This window comes from Anneissia japonica, unplaced genomic scaffold (assembly GCF_011630105.1).
Source record: "Anneissia japonica isolate Jap-2015-1 unplaced genomic scaffold, ASM1163010v1 scaffold287834_len5846547_cov211, whole genome shotgun sequence".
NCBI classification, from domain to species: domain Eukaryota; kingdom Metazoa; phylum Echinodermata; class Crinoidea; order Comatulida; family Comatulidae; genus Anneissia; species Anneissia japonica.
In genome coordinates, this window is record NW_022704992.1 from 1704206 (window position 1) to 1724949 (window position 20744).

At 37.3% G+C, this 20744-nt stretch overlaps 1 long non-coding RNA gene across 1 annotated transcript in view; it reads right to left on the reverse strand.

The window, feature by feature from the left end:
- Positions 1-20744, reverse strand: part of LOC117104871 — a 46687-nt gene that overhangs the window by 13551 nt on the left and 12392 nt on the right. Inside the window, exon 2 of the long non-coding RNA XR_004444831.1 lies at positions 13114-13214. This is a non-coding gene — a long non-coding RNA (uncharacterized LOC117104871). The remainder of the gene's footprint in view (positions 1-13113; positions 13215-20744) is intronic.

A 20744-nucleotide genomic window follows, 5' to 3' on the forward strand; every position in this document is an offset into this window, starting at 1 on the left:
TTATTATTATTATTATTATTATTATTATTATTCTGTCTCTTATACACATTTAAATCATATTTATAATGTGTTTTCATAATGTTTTAAATTAAAAGGTATATACGAGAGGCCTAATTATATATCCAAGTATACTATACAAAATTTTGAAGCACTTATTTAAACGTCAATTTCAGTTGTCGACATAGCAACGGATTCCATTACACTATCTTGCATGGCAACATATAATCAAAATAGCACATAATTTGATAATAGTTATTCTGTTGTAATTGATATGAATATTTTTAGACCGCAGTGTGGCTGATGGAAGTGATCAAAGCAGACGAGACTTTGAATGAAGCTATCAGTTAGATTGATTCAGGAAAAATGAATTGCATCGCAAGGTGTTAGCCAATCTACTGGTTTATTTTTTAGAATAACACGTGTGTGCTGCATATGTACACAGTCGTTTTCTTCTATACATGCATCACACTTATTTTATAACTGATCGTTCATTTGATAGGCCTGTACGGACTTGTGCAACAACTTTTAACATTTCGGAGGCGCCAAGTAATATATCTATTTCATAAATCTGCGCGACAAGCACCGGTATTAATACTACCTGGAGGCGTTTATGTGAACGTGGGTTGTTTTATTCAAAATCTTGCATTTGTTTTCTTGCAAGTTGTTTCTAAATAAAGCATTTATCACTTGGTAAAGTATAAAGACTAAGTTGATCTAAAAAAACTTTTTGAAAATTCAATATTAGAATACTTTGTATAATTGGCATAGATTTCAATTCAATTAAAAAGAGATAATTTACAATACATAGGCTAAGACCTACATAGTACCGATCCATATTGTTTTAGCAAATAAAATTAAATAGTAATCGACATGGAGGCCTAAGTATTTTTGTAAATTAGCAAAGACTGCCTAAATTGTTTAAATTTTGTTTCTGTCTCATTTACTTATTTTTAAACTATTTTTTAAATATAAAGAAATATTGCAATTGTTAATCGCAATACGATATTAAATAATACACAATATTTACTAAAAATAGAAATATTCTCTAATGGTGAGACCTACTATAATTCTAACATTTGGTAAAACAAGGGCACGGCGGCCCTGACCTTTTACAACCCTATTATCAACGACGCGCCGTTTTGTTATGTTATATAAATACTTCGTGTTTGTGTTATTTTTCTCTGGCAATATAACTTTAATTAACATTGAATTGAATTATTATTGGATGTGTTGAGATGCGTGAGACTTATGGGCCAGAAGACTCCTGTGATGACATCATCCCGGCCCCATAGCTACAACTAATTGCTCCATTGTGCTACCCTTTTAAAGCGTATAAAACAGGTATTATTCAAAAAACCAAATTGGCATTTACTGAACTTTCTTTAAATTGTAATTTAAACATTATCGTTTGAGATGTCGCCCACGCGTATGCAGCCCATCTACGAGTTAACGATACGCAGTCTTAATCGCATCTCCAAATATTGATTTAATATTAATTCATTTCTTAAATTTGATGATCAATTATTGATACTTGACGTGCATTGTTATTTTTGGCCAGGTATTGGATGGTAGATTGACCTGGATCCGATGGTCGTTTATATCAGGTGAGTGTGCATGATTTATCGTTTTAACGTAAGTCATCATTTCACACGCAACTCGATCCGTGTTCACAATAATTTCGTTGGTGACATTTTCTGTGTTTTTTAAGATGCTTTTTATGGAGCTTGGATAGACAGGGATGGTGAAAAAACTGAGAACATGTTAATATTATTAGCTTGTTCATCAATAGTTTTGTAAATGCAATATTTCAGAATGTCCAAAATAATTAATTATTGTAAGTCTATGTTGACAAAACTTTTGATTGAGTGATGGCCTGTTTAATTAATTGATATCGTTTTATTAATGTGATAAAATTAAATTAAAAAAAAAAACACGGATTTAATAAAATAATTTTTGTTGATTTACAGATACGAGAGTAATTGATTACCAGCCAGTGTAAATGTTTCTGGAAAAGAAAATGGACAGTATTAAGCTTGGTTTCCATACAATCGCTACAACCTATCGCCGACAACTTTCGGTGATGCTGATTGGTCAGTTGAATCGGGGAAACTTCCCGATTGCGTCAGGGACTGCTACGCAGAAAAACGATTGCACTGAAAGTATAAGCACTGTAGCGATAGTGTAGCGATTGTATGGAAACCAAGCTTAAAGCGACAATGTAGCGATTTTAAGGAAACTTAAAGTGTCCATTCATTGGTGAGGATAATTTTTATTTTTTTAAATGGAAGCTTATAAGTTCATTCACATTACAAAATAAGCAATTGAAATTGATTTTTTAGCTCAACCTAAGCGATATATATATGCGATAAATGCTACAGTACTTAAGCATACCTACCTACTTACTTAACCCCACTTAACTTCCTTGATAATTATTTACTTCAGTTTATTTTTTTAGGCCTGTTTAATCAAACCTAATTAGTCCTACTTAAGCCTACTTGACCCGCATATTTACTTCCTTGCTTACTTACAATAAATTACTTATTTATGCCTACTTACTTAGACCTTACTTAGGCCTACCTAAGTTACTTACTAGCCACTTATAGTTTGTTATGTTTGCTTGTTTGTCCATTTTTGCACATCCCGCACCGCATCCCCAGTGCCCCACCCCATGGCAGCCCTGGATACGGCCAAGGACGCTGTTTTGAAAGGTGGTTGAGGGGGGTGGGGAATTTCGTGAGACCCCATCATTTGGGGCTGAGGTGCAAACATTTTAGGAAATATCACCTTTAGATGACTGGGATTGACACTCTTATATAGTAAAATTCGTCATCATCACATCACCATTTGCGGTAGAAGCGTTCGGTGCATCGGTTGTGGCTTGGACTCCCAACCTCGAGGTCGGGGATCGGAGCTCTGGCTGTGCAAATCACTTGTGTCCTTGGGCAAGGCACTTTATCTACGGTTACCTCTCTCCACCCAGGAGTACAAGTGGGTACCTGGTAGGTTCCAACACAACTGCGCTGATTACTAGCCGCAATATTATGGAATAATAATATAATTTAACTTAATAATTTAATTTGGTGTTCCATTAGGCCTATGTGTTTTATCCAATGACCGGGGTAGTAATGTGAAGCGCTTAGAGGCTTTGTTAAGGCATTAAGCGCTATATAAGAACGACATATTATTATTATTATTATTATTATTATTATTATTATTATTATTATTATTATTGTAGTCAAAATGAAGCACCAACAAATTTCTCATAATCTTTTGTCAGCGCTTTTCGGCAATCAGAAATCTAAATAACCTGTGTGATGTAACATAGGCCCATTTGGAGCAGATGAAGTATTTGGCGGTAAGGGGGTGCGTTAGAGTCCACCATCACTTCAGCCCACCATGATTGGGGCTGAGATGTGAACATTTTGAGAATATGGACCTCTAAGTGCCCGAAAATTGCACTGGTATACTTTAAAAATCCTACCGGTACTATGTTCATAATGAAAAAAAATAATATATCAACAATACAACAATTATTTTTCATAATACAATGGGGTGGGGGTGCGATCGCACCGTATGTAACCCCTGCATCCGCCCCAACATAAAAAATAAAAGTCAAACATTGTCTTTTGGAAGTCTCTGGATCCGCCCCTGTCTTTGATGTACGGTACGTACTTTAAATTACCTACTTTAAAGCCGTGAGTCCACACTCACCGCAGCCCTACCATGGTTGAGGGTGAGGAGCGAACATTTTTGGAAATAGTACCTCAAGCTGGCCTTATATGACACTCTTATATAGTAAAAGTCATCATCGTAACATCACCATGATCTTTTATCAGCGATTTTCGGCTATCATAGAGATCAATTAATCTGTATTGTATCGTAGAAAAAAAAAACTTAATTGTCTTTGATGTATTTAATTTTCTTTACCTACTTCGTGTACCGAAAATCTTATACTTGTTCTCATACTTGTCAAATTATAACAAAAGCACGCGCATTGGAGACGTTAGTACCGTACTCAGGCTGTACAGCGTTTTTCGTTAAAGCCCATGGGTCATTTATGCAGTTATTTTCAACAACTTTCAGGCATCATCGTCACTTATGAAATTACATTGCGGTCGAAACGTGGTGGACCAACCCCGATTACAAATATGAGGGAGAACGTGTCCTCCCATAATCTTCCCCCATGGATACGATATGTGGAGCAAGATAATTTTAATTCCCGAAAAATTATTTACAGTACGATTAATTCTCAGGCTGATGTTTCTGCTAATGCCACTAACTTCAACAGAGCCATGGTACCCACAGATGCTATCCCCCTCACTGACCGGCAAACCATGCTCTCGGAGGCTGGTGCGTGATATTATCTATGGTATGTGCCGGCCCTAGAAACTTTCGCTTTCTCTTCTCCCATGGATATTTTTTTGCAGTCAATATTTATTTATACCTATACTGTATTTTTCGTTATGAAATATTTTTGTGTATTTTGCAATATATCGTGAGCGTGGGTTGCAATACTTGAGGCTAAGTATAACAAATCACAATAATCCACTCCAATCACTTGCATGTATTTTATTCTTTGCTACTTTACGACTTCCTATAACACAATACGACACAGCAGACATCGTTTTGCCACACGTCTAGAATAAAATTGCTACAATACGCACCGCGCTGCAGTTAACCACGAAGTTAAAATTATCGCAAGGGTTTGTCTGCGCTACTGATTAAAAACTACAACTTCTCGCAGTCTTTCTTTCGGTACACGTAGTGACGTCACAAGCAAGAGGGTGCCGACGTTTTATTCATGAAATAAATGTAGGGCCTAATGTGTTTAAAAATGCAATATGTTTAATACGCGCATGGTCCACGTCGTATTTAAGCCTAAATCACGTGGTAGTATGACAACTGGTAATGTGTGTTAATAGGTCTATCAATCGATACATATATTTATTGCTATGATATCAGCACTTCAAAATATGAGACATTGGCCTATTTTTAGTGCTGTCCATCGCCCCTCCAACATTTCCTTTAGTTGTTTATCTTACCAGTAGGAAACAATGGCTTTAAATTTAAAATTACACGATAGAGACCTACAGCAACAAATTCTTGTATTAATTTACGATGTGTACACAGGCTTAGTACGGTACGCTTTGTAACTATTTTCGGTTATCATAAGCTCGTGAACCAACCCCCTATACGCTCTCAGAATGTCTGACTTTGGTCTCGGAGGGTCGTCACGGGGGATTCGTGGCAGTTCATGTACGTGTATCGTGTAACCCCCATGAAATCAATACATTGTTTTTCGTGACATTACATAGTATTCCTCAGGTTGTCCACTTAACGTGACACTTAGACGTGCGAACTATTTGTGTAAACCTTGCCCACGCATAGATCATCGTGACGCAATCTATTAAGCATGACTAGACTCCCTTGTTTCTCTGCGCACGGCGTCAATACTTCCTTGTCTTAACTTTTTTTTAAAGTCTAACTTAGCGCACGCACGATGAACGAAATGCTAGTAAAGCAATGCTGACTCAAGATTAGAATAGGCGATCGCATATGTATTTACCATCTGTTTTGGATTCACAGGGCATTGGAGTAGTCTAAAATAGGCCTACTCAGAGAAGATACTGGTACTGTAAAGGCTAGAGTGATAATAATTAGTGGCGTAACAAAAGAGGCAGGGCCACTGGCTAAGACTTATTCGGGCCCACTTCCCCGAGGCCAGTGTCGTACCTAGGGGTGAGCAGCCCCCACCCCAAAAAAAATCACGGTAAAGTAGTTCAAAATCACCTAAAATCACCTTATTTTGCGAATTAGCGCCCCTCAACTGATCATCGAGCCCCCAACCCCACTTCACCTTTTACACATCTAGATGTATCAGCACCCCCATTTCAAGACTCCTAAATACGCCACTGCCAGGGGCTGGGTCCGGGTAGCGAGCCCATTGGAGCACGGTGCAAACCCCCGTTTCGGCCTCTTTGGCGTCTAAGGACGTATTATGTTTTTTTTATATATATGTTCAGCTCCTACAATGTCCTGCTCGGTCGATTTGTTGTGAAATGAGAAAGATGAATATCCCGGGCTCTAATGTCTCTGCCAGTGAGAACTCGCTGTTACACTACTGATAATGATGCAGATCTGCGAAATAAATAAGCCTATATATTTCGGATGTATATATGCCTATAGGCTTAATACTGTTGAATAGTTCGAATACTGGGATTATTATTAACATTGAATGACGTTTTGTCCATCTTTGCCGACAACTGATTCGTTGGTTTGGCCACGAATAGATGTCAATTGTCTGAAGAAGTTTACCGGAGCTGGACTCGACAAAATGTGGTATAGGCAGCCTAGTAAAACAAGAGGGGACAGAAAAAAATGTTGTTCGTTCCTGAGGACATGATCGCCTTAATTTCTTCCTATACGAAGTCTCTTTTTACTCCAATAGACCCTAACCCAAGTTCGTTCACAAACTGTAATAGAGATACTGGCTGTTCTGTCAATGAACCACAACTCCCTTCGTCCGCATAGGAGTCGTGGGTATGTAGATAATCGAATCATCGGTCTTGATAATTAAAGCCTGTAACCTGTGTAATTGTATTTCATTCTGCCCTGATGTAGGACCTACTTTAAATTCCTTTTATCTTTGGAACAGACGAAGAGAATGATTTTATAAACTGAAAGTCGAAACTTGCCCAGAAGTCACAGAATTGAGGCCATGTGTCCTATGTTATGATTCAAAGATTTACAAAAACAAACCTCACCTGGAATTTGGGAGATATTAGGCATGACTGCACCTTAAGTGAATCAATTATCTCTATTAAATCGATTTAATAGTGATTTGCTAAGGTATTTTTACACCCAATTAATAATAATTCGTTTAAATTGATTAACGGAAGCCGCTGTACATGAACAGGGGATGAGCTAGTCTTCTTCTTGTGGTCGGTAACTTATTGAATCAATTTTCTCATTGCTGACTACGAGAGGGTGTCGTAATAGCGACACACTCAGCGCCACTGACAATCCACAGACGGCTTTGGTTCGTCACGACGAGCGGAGATAGATTTGTCGGCTGAGAGTGTGTGCGCGACTTCCGGTATACATGATACGACAAGATTTCCCTCGCAGTAATCTCCCGTTTTATTGTATATAGGCACGTTTAATTTGTCAGATATTAACGTTTAATGAATGTATATAGGCACGTTTAACTTGTCAGATATTAACGCTAAATGAATCTCCAATAAAATTTAATCATCACACCCACTGACATGTATATTAACGTGTTTATATACTATTTTCATTGTGTTGATTGGATCATTTATCTATATATAATAAATATATGGGCCTATTGTGTATATAGCATGCAAACCCATTTATATATATATATATATATATATATATATATATATACCGTATATATATGATAAATATAGGCCTATATATATACATATATGTATATATTATATGTGTATATATATATAGGCCTCTATATATATATTATATTATATTATATATATATGTATATATATGCTGAAACACAATGTACAGCAACACAATGAAAGTCAGATTTCAAGACAGATATAAAGATTGAAAATTTCCGTTTATTGCATTTGAAATTATAGCACGTCCCCAACAGCCGATTATTCAATTTAATCCAAATGGGCTTATTCTGTGTTTGTAACGCGTTCAAGCGGCTCTTACGTGTAATATTTTTCCAGCAATTACAGCACTTCTTGATGTGATTTTACCAAAGGTGAGGAGAGTGGGATAAAACAAGCTTCCTCCCTCCTAAATATGGTATTAATTTTACAACTCAATCTTACTGGTTAAGAAACTTTAACCAGTTGTAGCAAAACATCACCGAATTCCCCGTGGATTTTGTTAGAAAATAACAACAGCCCCGGGAACTCGCTGAGGGCATTGCTGTCTAGTCAATCTTATCTTGAATTTTGTGAGTTTGTCTGCTAACCTGTGATGATAACACAGGAAGATAGAATCGAAACTTAAATCTTATCGCTAAAATATGACAACTTTCATTTCCTTTTTGTCCCCATAACAATACCGCTTGTGTCACAATCAGGTGTTAATGTCACACCAAATGAGGACCCCCTTCCTTTATGGTACCTGTGTCCTCACATACTGGCTGGTTCACCAACCGCTCTCGCCGCGAGTATGTGGTCAATATTTTACCGCCGTGTCCGGTTCACTGTCAAAAACACTAGTCTTGCATTTGTGGTGGGTGGACCATGTTCCTTTCCACCCAGTTCGCCTTGTATAATAACATTGTAATTAATAATAGGCTTAGGGAATTTCTTTTTATCAATTATTTTATTGTTTTTATATTATATTATTTTATTTTATTCTAATAATTTTATTTTATTTTTTATATTTAAATTATTGTTTAATTAAATGAAATAGAATGGTTTTTTTAAATTATAAGTACGCATTCTAATAGATAACAACAACTAGTCAGATTGAAGATTTTATAATAAAAATGGAACATAATTTGCTATGAAACAGCTCTGTTTAAACACAGAGTGTGACAACACGTAAAGATATTCCCACACTTACCACGTGATCTACAATGCGAATAGTGATATTTTCCACTGAAACAATTAATACATATTGACTTAGAAAACGTGAACCCATTTGGATATGATGTGAAGTTATGCAAATATTTATCAATTGGATGATAAAAACAGACAAATATAGATTGTTTTCATTCTAAGCACAATTAATTTCCCCCTCTGGCAAATGATTCCCCCTTCTGGTAACACATCTATCACTTCCGCTCTGTTAACCCATTTTTAGATTACTGAATACTTGTGGATTTATGAAGCAGGAATAATATTTTACGTAGCTAAAGGCGAGTTTTTTTCTGCTTTTAAAAATAGAAACTAACTATAATACAAGCCGCAACTAAATATTGCAATTAATCTTCAGGTCTTAATCACATCAGATAAACAGTTACTTAAGTGTGAACTTCGAAAGTGCATGATGTTCAGGAATTGGCAGGAGCGGAGATAGGGAAAAGAGTGCAGTGACAGTATCATCACCCACACGATATACATTACAATACATTTCCAACAGTGACGGTATCATTTTGAATACCCACCCACACAATATACATACCGTATGCAATAAGGTACAATTTCGATGTTCAGTGGTTGAGAGGATTTTTTTTTTGACTGGTGTGCTAGTGGCGATTGAGGAGCTATGGTTAAAGAGGGTAGAGGGTGGATCTTGTGGTCCGAGGGGAGCGTTGGTTTTTTTGTTGGGGTCCAGAAGGCTATTTCTATGCCCCTGGAAGCTCAATTTAATCCATATAAATAATTGTAGACATGGTTATAGTGGCGTTTTGGCAACCTTGTCCATGGGGGCGAGCGGCCCTTTCGCCACCCCTGGGTCCGCCAGTCATGCTATATTTTTCAGGCCTAAATGATTATTTTTGCTGGGTTTGACAAGAAGGAAGGTGACATTTTAAAATACTAGGTCTATGTTAATATTAAGTGTGGACGGCTCGCTTATGTAGGAGAAGAGAATGACAATGTTGCTAAAGCTGTGATCTTAGGTGTGTTGATGTGTACCGGTATATGGTTTATGTGAGAATAATATCTCTATGCGATCCAATGTCACGTATTTAAAACATTCATATCCGTTTGATAAATAAAATATAATCTCTTTGAAAAAATATTAAAAGGTCTCACTCAACCTTCCTTCACTTTCTATACTCACTCATTCCAAAACCAACTCATATCACCCAGCAACTCGTTCCTTAAAAGCATATCTTTTAATCAGATCATTTTTAATGGAAATATACTTGTTCAGATAGCAGAGTTAGATTAGTTTATTTAGAATAAAATTTAGCTTTTAATGGTATTCAACAGGCAAGAAAATACTGTCTTCATGTACACAATTATTCTAGCCTATCCACCTAACGCACTCAGAAAACGAACTTACAACATGCAGAACACATCATATATCCGTTATTTTTATACCTCCCTGATCCGAAGACTCGCATTTTTTTCAAGCCATTAAAATAAAGCGGATATGAAACTATCTATCACAGGAGCTCAAGGTAGTGCCAGGCCCAAAGGAAATACATGGGAAATTCTAGGCTAAAGAGGAAATGCAAAGCCCAGAAGAAAATGCTAGCTCCGGGGGACATATACCTTTTAGATGAACTACCTGGCTTCATGGATTTTTCTTAATCCTGATGTAAAGTATATAAAATCGTGAGACGCATCGTTGTAATTAAATTATCATTTGATGTTCAGGTTAAGATGACATCTCCATTTCTTGTTCTCTCTCTCTCTCTCTCTCTTCTCTCTCTTCATGAATTCGTTTTTAAACTTACCGGATCATTTTTGTGTTCGTGGTCTGATTCGTGTCATCGTAACTTGTATAGAAAAGGAATTTAATATTTTACCCTTTAGAATTTAAATTCTGAATTAAAATGCTAATTAAAAAGAAGTTAATAATATCAAAAACAATGCAATGATCTACAGACATTTTACTATATAAACAAGGACAGCTCAGACTGCAATAATTTATATCATATTCCTAGCATGCTCAAGGAATGCATGCTCTATGGTATTTTACTTATTTCGTTTCTTTTGATAATACTGATGATGTGAATAAATTGAACTTGAACAAAATTATATTTGCTGGAAAAAGATATGTCTTGCCCTACATACAGGAATGGTATTATTTTATAACATCCATGGATTGACCTAGATATATATTTCCTTTTTTATTCAAGTGAAAGAATACAAAATAAGCCATTAATATTTTGTTCTCAAGGTAATTAGATTAAGGTTGTAGGTTGTAATTATCTTCAATGTGATGTTTAAGAGTTAATTTAATGAGTTTTACTTGGCCTTTTTGATACGGGTGGAAAGCTAATAGAATGCAATTTACGTTAGGAAGTACTGTAGACCAGGAACTTCTGTAAAATGGTCACTGTGCCAGAGGTTCGTGCCAGTCCACCAAAAATCGATCTCCAATGCGTCCACGACTTTAGTGATATTTGACTAATTTTACTTTTTCTTGGAATGCATAACAAATGCGCCGTCGTCGTATTTATATGACCGTTGTCACTTGTTCCATACCCAGGGCACTGCCGTGAACCTTGAACTAAGTTGCACCACCACTGAAACTTGGCCAGATGACGTCATCAAAATGTAAAAAATGTCACATATATGAAAGAAAGACCTAAAGTGTACTTCTAATGTATGTTAGGCCATTGAATTGTCCAAATTCAGTATCGATTATACCGTTATTCGTTAAAATGATTTTTCAACTTTAAATACGCAAATTAATATTGATTTAGCATTTTCATTATCGTCATGATATGTCTTCATTTTTCAACGTTTTCATCTATTGTCATAAGAGAAATGAAATGTTATTTACAATAATTTAATCAAACTGAATACATTAATTCATATTACTGGCAATCCGTTATTGATTGCATGCTAATTTTTCAATTAAAAATCTTCGACAGGTTCCCTACAGGTTAGTTGAATTTGACATTAAGACAAAATGCAAGTTTTCATATTGAATTTATAATTTTAGTACATCTAATTTAGATTTAGGACAAATTTACTTACATGGAATTAGAGGTTGAGGTGGGGTGAAAAGAGGTTGCGCTCTGTGTGCAGGATGAGTGGTGATGCGTAGGCCTATCATGGGCGATAGTTTTTGGTACAATAGAGCAGGTTGGATTGAGGGCTAAGGCGATAGATGCGAATGCATGAGGACACCAGGCTGGAGTGCGTTGGGGTTGCAGGTCAATGTTCCCTGACGGAATGTCATGGTTTCTTCCCCGACGGGGAGGTTTCGTGGTCCCCTGGCAGAGTATTGTGCCTCCCTGGACCCCGCTAGGCACCACCAATATTACCTTCCTCATTAACGATGAAGATAAGATTCAATTGTTGTTCTTCACTGATGTCAAAATCCATTTCATGGGCATAGTCTGACAATATTTATCGATCAGCTAATAATAGCTGAATGTATTTATAACGCGACGGTGTGTACTATGATTGATAACTACGTCTGTTGTTATCAATTTGATGGTTTAATTGATTCGCGTCAACAACAGATCAACATTGTCTGAATTATGGGGTGTTGTTCATGTATATTGCCATGTTGGTATGTAGGCCCTTACCAATCAACATTCATGCCATAAATCGTTAAAAACTGCCGACTTAATGTCCGTCTTGTCATCACGAAAAAGTTAGATTGCCCTGCCGTGCTTTTGTGCAGTGCCATGGTACAAAGGAGAAAAAGCTTAGTATTCGGAGGAAATTAATTTTTTTTTTCAAAGTAGGAGGTACCAATGGTATTTATTGTAGTTGAGGGGATTTACCATATACCGGTACCTCCAGAGGATACGCCGTTTTCATAAAATAGGCCTACATGTTATTAGAAAGGATAAACACATTTCTGAATGTGCGTAGGTAACCTCGGTCAAGGATTTGTTTCTTTTTTGTGGGGTAAAGGCTAATGTTACCGAAAACGCCCAGTACCATGCGAGTGCGAACAAGTGCTATAAGATAACTTGAAATCGTCCTGTTTATGACCATTCCTTTCTAGACGGCTTAACGCGACTCGAAGGTGCAGCCATGTTTCACGGCGCCATAATGTGCATACACGTCACTCGTTGGCGACAGTTTAAATAACGATTACGATATACTTACTGTAGTATGGGTAATAGGCCTATTGCTATATCTAGGCCTCTATGAACTGCACTATTATATTTCCAAAGTACAAAAATCAAAGTATAGTATACACTGTACATATCATTTAACCTAGGTAGGATTGTGTGTTGTACACCAAATGGGTGGAATGCCAAATGGGCGTGTGTACACCCATACCATTTAATATATTTACTTCTTCCTGTTGGCTATTTTCGGGGACTTCTATGACCTCATAAAAACACTATTTTTATTGGGATGTTTTCTAAATGTTTTCGTTCGGGAAGTGATGAATGATCAAGTTCTTTAATATTCTATAGGCCTAGGCTGTAAATCGTAAATTGTCAAGTTCGTTGAAATGAACTGCGATTTCCCAAAGGTAAACTCGGGCCAAAACCAACCAATCTAAACCATATACCTTATCTTTGTATTGAGCTTTGCCTTCGCCAACCATCAATCGGCTGCAACCGTTTGGTTGTAACTTTTCCAGTAGCGTATCCTCAGACTGTTGTATGTTTACTATAATAGAACATATTAGACTGTGATGTAAAATGATTGACGATACACTGATACATTTATTCATCTACTACCGTATTTATTGACTAAATGCGTGTCGTTCACCCCTCTTGCAGAAGTCCCACAGCCGTTTCGGGCCGAGCACTACCTCTCGACATCCAGTTTATCGGATATACTACGGTACGGTATACAAGCCACCAGGAAATTGTTTCAAATTTACTGGCATAGCTCAGCTGCTTGTGGGTGTAATAGGACTGATTTGAAACAAACTAGCCGATAATTGCGCGTGTACTCATTAACAACTTGACGCTGCAAACCTGGACGAGTAGCACACTGAAAGAAAAGGAACCATGCTACTAATGAACTTTCTCAAAAAGGTTTGTTGACTTTTCATTTTTACCTGCGCAAAATTCATCATCTTTTCAGCTGTTGATATAGGAAATGCCATAAATGCAGCCGTTAAACTAAATCACTTGGCGCACACCCCGCGGTTTTCCAACATTGGCCAGACGATGCATCCTCAAACTTACATTCTGTGTCACTTAGGCCTAAAGACTGTCCCTGTCGATACAACCCACACAGATTTCCGACATCAATTTCTATTAAATAAAATGAAAGATTTCACCATCTACACCGATTTCCGAACACTTTCTAAGGTAGCAGACATGCTACCTTACACCTGTTCTATTTTCTCTATGCTTACACATGCTTTGTATATGATTCGGTGAAAATAAAAATTAATTTCAATTAAAGTATAAAGGAATTTAAAGATAAGTACAGTTGAACAGTGCGAAATCAGATGAGTACACACTCTACTACTACATTTTTATGTAGGCCTATGCATATAGCATGGATGTTTCAGATTATACATAGGCCTACTCATAGGCCTAATTGGAGGTTAAGGGCAAGCAAACGCACTTTGATCAGTGGTGCCCCCCTCCCCAGTCGTTCCCAAAAAAATCAGTCGTTCCCAAAAAAACAAAAAAAAATCACAGTCAAGTAGTCACCTTATTTTGCGAATTAGCGCCCCTCAAATGATCATCGATCCCCCCACTTTACCTTCGCGCCCCCTCCCCCATCACCACCCCATTTCAATACTTCTAGATATGCCACTGACTTTGACTGTTCTCTCTCAAAGCGGAAGATGATTTAGTAGGCCTATATCCCAAAATAGTTTGATTTGACATTAGGCTTATTTCAAATTGACAAAATATGTCTGAATTAGCCTATTGGACAAGCCGCCGGAAGTTTTCCCTTGATTGCCATCGTAATTGAACCAGTGTCCTCCCTTGATCTGGCTTGGTGTCTTTTCGAATCTACACAGAACACTTAAGCATTCATACACGCTAATTACTAGCGAACTGTAATTTTGCACTGACTATACGTGACTTGAGTGAGGCCAGGGTGCAAATAGGCCTACATTTTAGAGATACTTTGGTAAAACATTAGCAAGAACTTACCCTCATTAATGCAGGAAATAGTTTGGTTAAGTTTGCTTTGTAAGTTCACTGAGGATGATGATATTAGGAAGAAGATAATTTCCTAAAATAAAACATAGCAGTAACGAACATTGCGCAGGGACTTTTAGGATGAAACCAGTATTGAGGGTGGTTTATTTGTTATTTATTTGTTATTGGTATTATTATGTAATGCATTTCCTTTAGGTTACGAAACGCTGTATTTTCCGTGGTCATTGGGTCCACATGCTTAGGCCTAAATGTTGCTGCCATATCGCGAAGTAGCCAAAAGCCCCACCAGGTAACCAAACACAAATGAAAGTGCCTATCTCAAAGGACACAAGCGAAATGCACAGCGACCTCAAGGTTGGGAAATCAAGAGGTTCTCGCTGCTACGCCAAACCGCTTCCGGAGGTTGACAAAGCGATTATGGCGGGGACTCTCAAACTTGAGGTCAGGGCTCGAATCCAATGCCGTACATTTTATTTGTGTCCTTGTTGGTCTCTCCACTTGGGACTACACATGTATTGGTGCACAGTTGTAGCGTTGAATGCAGTGGTGCTCTATGCATTACACAGTACTGTGTACATCCCAGGTAGCGGATGGTTTTGCCCAGAGGTTTGAGTTTTTGTAAAAAAAAAAAGGTTAAATAGGCTACTGTATATGGCTACTAAACGTTTATGTGACTGTACGAATAGGAGAATTATATGACCGCGAATTATGTTAATGGATATTGCTTTATGCTTGTGCCTGACTTTTTAAGTAGTCAGTGATATATTTACTTCTGCGGAGCAACAAGGTTTAAAGTTAAAATTTGTTGTTCAAGAAGGTTGGTTAATTCAATCAGTTTTTGCAATATTTATATTGAAATATTAAAGGCTTATTGTTTATTTACCATTCTGTTATAATAATGATGAAGAGAGAAGAAAGTATAAATGAGATAATGGTAATAGTAGACCTTTTGAAAAATACACGGTAATTGGAAATGCGTGGTGAGCCAAATAATACTGTGTTGTCTGGGATTGATTTGTTGTGAATTCAACATTAAGGAGATCGATAGAAGAAAGGATTTAGACTGAAATATACAATAGTGTTTGTCGACCATTCAAATTCTGAATTAACTGCATAGACTGCTTGTCTTGTTATTTTCCCCCGTTTTAGTTTTTTTTTTTTTTTTTTTTTTCAGGTCGATTTCAATTAGGTTTTTGTCAGGTCGATTTCAATTAGGCCTATTTGTAAAAAGCATCTTCAATTAACTAGACCTTCTCGGTCAATGTCAATGTTATATTTGTAGTTCGATACATTTTAGATATCATTTTTGACAAGTGACTCAAATATTTGAATAACGATAACGTTACTATATTCAGCCTTTATTAATTATATAAGCTAGGAATATTATAACTGATTTTCCCCCTATTTAATATCATGTTTGAAAGTAAAATATGCTTGCATAAATGTGTAAAACCCCCAAATACATTAAAATGCCATACTAATTTCCCTGCAAAACTCCGATATTTTAACTACATACGGTATACCGTAATTATTAAAGCCAGGCTCCGAAGGAAAACGGAAAAAATGTTACGGTATGTTGTAGAACTGTAGTTTTTAAATATTCAAAAATCTGTTTGCCATTAACCGCTTCCGAGGTTTTCGTCAAATATGCTTTTTGTGTAATTTCTACAACTTCAACACATGTGTTTGCTTCTGAGCCTTAATTGTCATTCTCTTATAGCCTAATAGTAGGGGCCTATTATAAACATAATTTTTTTTCTACCGTGCCTTTCGCCTTAATGGATGATGCTTCATTTAATGTTTACTTTATAATTTAAAAATTGTTCCCGATTAATGTCTGCTGATTGTATTTTAACATTGACTATCCCTTAAATGGTGAAATATTATAAATATAGGCCTAGGCCCTATAATACTTACGTGACCAGACTCCTTTTAGTTAGGTAGACCTTTAAAATGGTAGACTGTTTAAGACCCTTAATAATAGTTGGAATGTACTGTTGGTACGATTAGCGGTACATAGCCTACTTACCCGCACATTTGACCTATCTAAGAAGCATATACTTTATATAACATATATATATAATAAACCTTATATTGTGTTGGAATTGTAAACATCGATATCATTTGTGACGGCGAATACATTGTGTCTGTTTTTATCAGTCCTTTGATACGCGTAAACAATACATAGCTCATCCATCATGCGCTGAGTTGGATGGTAGAACTGCTGACAAAAACTTAGGAATAAAAATAGAGCGTTTGTCGGCCTGATAGCAATATTAATGTTTACTATTTTACCCTACGATGCTTATAAATGAATCGGTCTATTGCGTATCACGTGGTCAACAAACAGGTGAGTAAATGATTTGCAACAGGTTAGAGCGCCTTGCTTTTACTGTTTAAAACTTGTCGAAAAGACGGATTGAAATGTGTGCTCGCGCATAACAAACGGTTTGGTTGAAATTTTCAATTCTACTTCGGATTGATTTTAGATAGATAAATAATAAATATAATATTTTCCCCTCCGAACAAATTTACCTGCTTAAATTAGTTGATTGAGATTGTGAAACGGCGATACATACCGGTATTATATATAATTTCAACAGTGGTTAAGTATCTAGTTTGGCAGGGTACAGGTATTGTCTGCGCGTCCAATTAGCTGCAGTGCCCTCTCTTGTTAATCAACGCCCTGGGTCAAAATGTGTCATATATTTTGGTCGATATCACATGATGTTTTCATGTTTTACCTGGAACATTATCAAGAAGTGAATAATCTTATTGTGTGGTCTGGGAGTGCGGGTGATTTCGACGATCCTGAACAGGTGGGACACGCGCAACAATCATGTCCTTATCATCGCGTCACTCACGTGGGCCCACGCAATGCGAGTATGATTTGCACTTTAACCAGGATTGTTAAATATTACTTAGGAGTTTGTTTTACTTTATTATTGCTTCCCAAATGTTTACATGTAAACCTGTAAATTAACAATGTAACTGGTACTGCACGATAGGTCTAAAAACGACGATGGCGTGGAATGGTGTTTCTACTATGGTACATCTGTGGGTGAATTTACGTCCTCACCTCATAGCCATAAATAATTGGCGATATAGCATCCATAGTTGTACCTACAGGCTATCCTGCTGGTACTCAATTTTGTCATCCCGAGTCGCCAAATCCGGACAACCAGAGAAATACAATAGCATAATTCGTTGGAAAAAAATTCTTATGCTGTAACTTAACAGATTATGAGACCCTAAAATCGATTAATAAAGCCTGTCAAATCCTAAATTATCTGTGGGGTCGCTGCCCCGCCCACGCTCCCCTCGTAGACATCGCACTCGGGGGAAACAGGGGGATCAGACATGTTCGACAGAGGGTCCTAACCAAGCATTAGTCAGGGTTTCCGGAATAAAAATCTCTGGTAAGGTTCATGGGGAGAGTTTTTATGGCTTACTATAGCCAAAAATTGTGCTTTTAGACCAAATTATTGGGTATTGGCAATCAAAATAACGTTAGATAGGCAAATTAACATTTATGGTCCGACAACCTCGTCGTGGCGTCGGACGGGGGAAGGGTTAAATATTAATTTGCCGATCCAACCAAAGTTATTGTGATTGCAATTCCTAACATTGTGATCAGTCATCCTCAACCATAAAACAATGGTTCGTCCCCGATGCCGTGACTGCTGCTACAGTATTTGGCTCAGACCTGCTGTCGGACCTGTTAACCCCACTGCTGGAAAATTACTGAAAATCGCACAAACCCACCTGCACCCTCGGATTTACAGTATGTTGCAGTTCATAAGGAAATCAAGCATTTCGTCGTTGTAACTCTTGAAACACGTTCCATAAATATTTTAGCTTCGTCATGTACTACTGGAACAACTCATTTTATATTTGAAGATCATGTTTATCTACACTTGAGCACTGTTGCATGTGTAATGTGCAACTATAAATGACGGGAGAATGACGGTACACTTAACCTAATTGACGTACACAGTAGGAAGTAAGGTTAACAACAACACACCAACATAGTAATAGGGTAGGTATTCTATATAACATCCAACATACACAACAGACCATATTTGCATCATATTCTTTAACATACCATAGACCTATTAATAGGTCCATGAATATACTCGGTACCGTAGTTTTTGCTCTTCTGTTTAGCGATTTAGCACTGTATACATTACTGAATCGTAATGAATTTTTCATCCTCGTCCTCACTACCTTCATCATAATTAGGATTATCATTTTTCATCATCATCATTAGGCGTATTATCTACATTATCATTATTGTCGTCGTTGTCGTCATCATCATTAGGCCTCATAATTATTTTTTCTTATTTATCATAGTTGTTTGTATTATTTATAAAGACTTCACTAATATTAAGATTTAGGTTTTAGTGGTTTTTAAATTATAAATCTAGAACAAATAATCATGGAAAACTGAAATTATAGTTTATTATGAGTTAGATCTTGAAAATGGCAACTGAAGCGATTCATGTTTGGGTGAGGAATTCTTGAAAACAGCTGAAATACTGATTATAACAATCTTCAATAGGATTTGGCGTAGTCGTTTATGGCCGATTGCGGTTTACCAAAAATTACCAGCGATCTATAATGACGGATGAAAGGCTGGACATCGCGATTATTGGCACTGTCAACAGATCTAACTCCCCGTTTCCAGCCATATTAATGCAAACATATTAAGCGATTAGCATAACTTTTCTTTAAATTGTTTTCCTTTTGATTATTGTTGGGTTTCCCCAGAAAGTTTGTTGACAGGTCTATTGTAAATGCATTTTTGTCTAGTCAGTTTTAAACACCGTGGTATCTCAAATCAATATATCACCTGTCCGATCAGAAATCTAAGAACTTTCATTGGATACCTTTAACTCAACACTCCATTGGGAGCACTTGGCCTCACTAGACCCCGGCCCAAAAGGCAGACCCTGGCGCCACCACTAGCCGCACCTATTGAACTACGATCGTAATGAATTCTCCTATAATCATAGAGACAGAGGTGAATAGATAACTGTATTATTGTTTACTAAAAAGGCTGGAATATGTCGTCGCCCACGTTGGATTTGTTTGTGTGCAGTATATAGTGTATTTATAGCTGATGTGATTACACTTTGGAACAGAAAGGAATTTTAGCAATTTAAATGACTTTGCGATTTAAGGAATGCATGACCCTTCCCCGATAAAAACTGAAAAATGCTAAAATAATCACACAAAAAATTGTTAAGTTATGATAGAAATGCAATTCGAGGGACACATCATTGGATAGAAGAAGTTGGGTACACAACCTTTTATGGGACAGTATCGAATTGGTGTGACCCTTGCCATTGGACATTCGCTGCAGGATATGCGGAATGCCATTGCCTAAGACAAATTACTGAGAAGGGGAACATCATTGCGTATAGGGACACATCTGGGTAGCAGTGTGTACACGGACTGCCATCAATGAGTAGGCCAAACCATGCATATTATGAGGGACACATTTTAGTTACGCAAGGGAAACGCATTACGGTCCCGTACATTGTAGTCATAGCAGTGGCGTAATGCTGGGTCCGGGGGCCCTGTGGTTTTTCTGAGACCGGGGCTTTTTTGGGGCCCTATGGGAGGGGCCCCTAAGGGTCGGGGCCCTTTGGACCGCTGCCCGAGAACGCATATTCGTTACGCCGGGGGATAGGCCTATAATTCATTGGATAAGAGGGCAAACCTAGGTATGGAAACTAGTAGCTGGAAGTAGTACGGTACCGGTAGCGTCAGCAACTCTTGCGAACTTTGATTGATGTCGCTGTTATGTTAAATGTTAAGTTCATTCTCTGTTGACAATAACCTTTTTGCATCTCAATGTTACTGTTAACTTTATTTGTATTTCATCAACGCGTTCCACTAAACGTTATCGTAATGGGGGTTTCTGTCTGTCGGCGAATTTCACTGAATACACAATTCGTTGTTATGTCACATAGGTTATCATGCATTGTACAAGTCGCGTGATTGATTAGTTTTGACTATTCATCCTTTGACTATTTGTCCTACAACTGGTGTCAGTTTT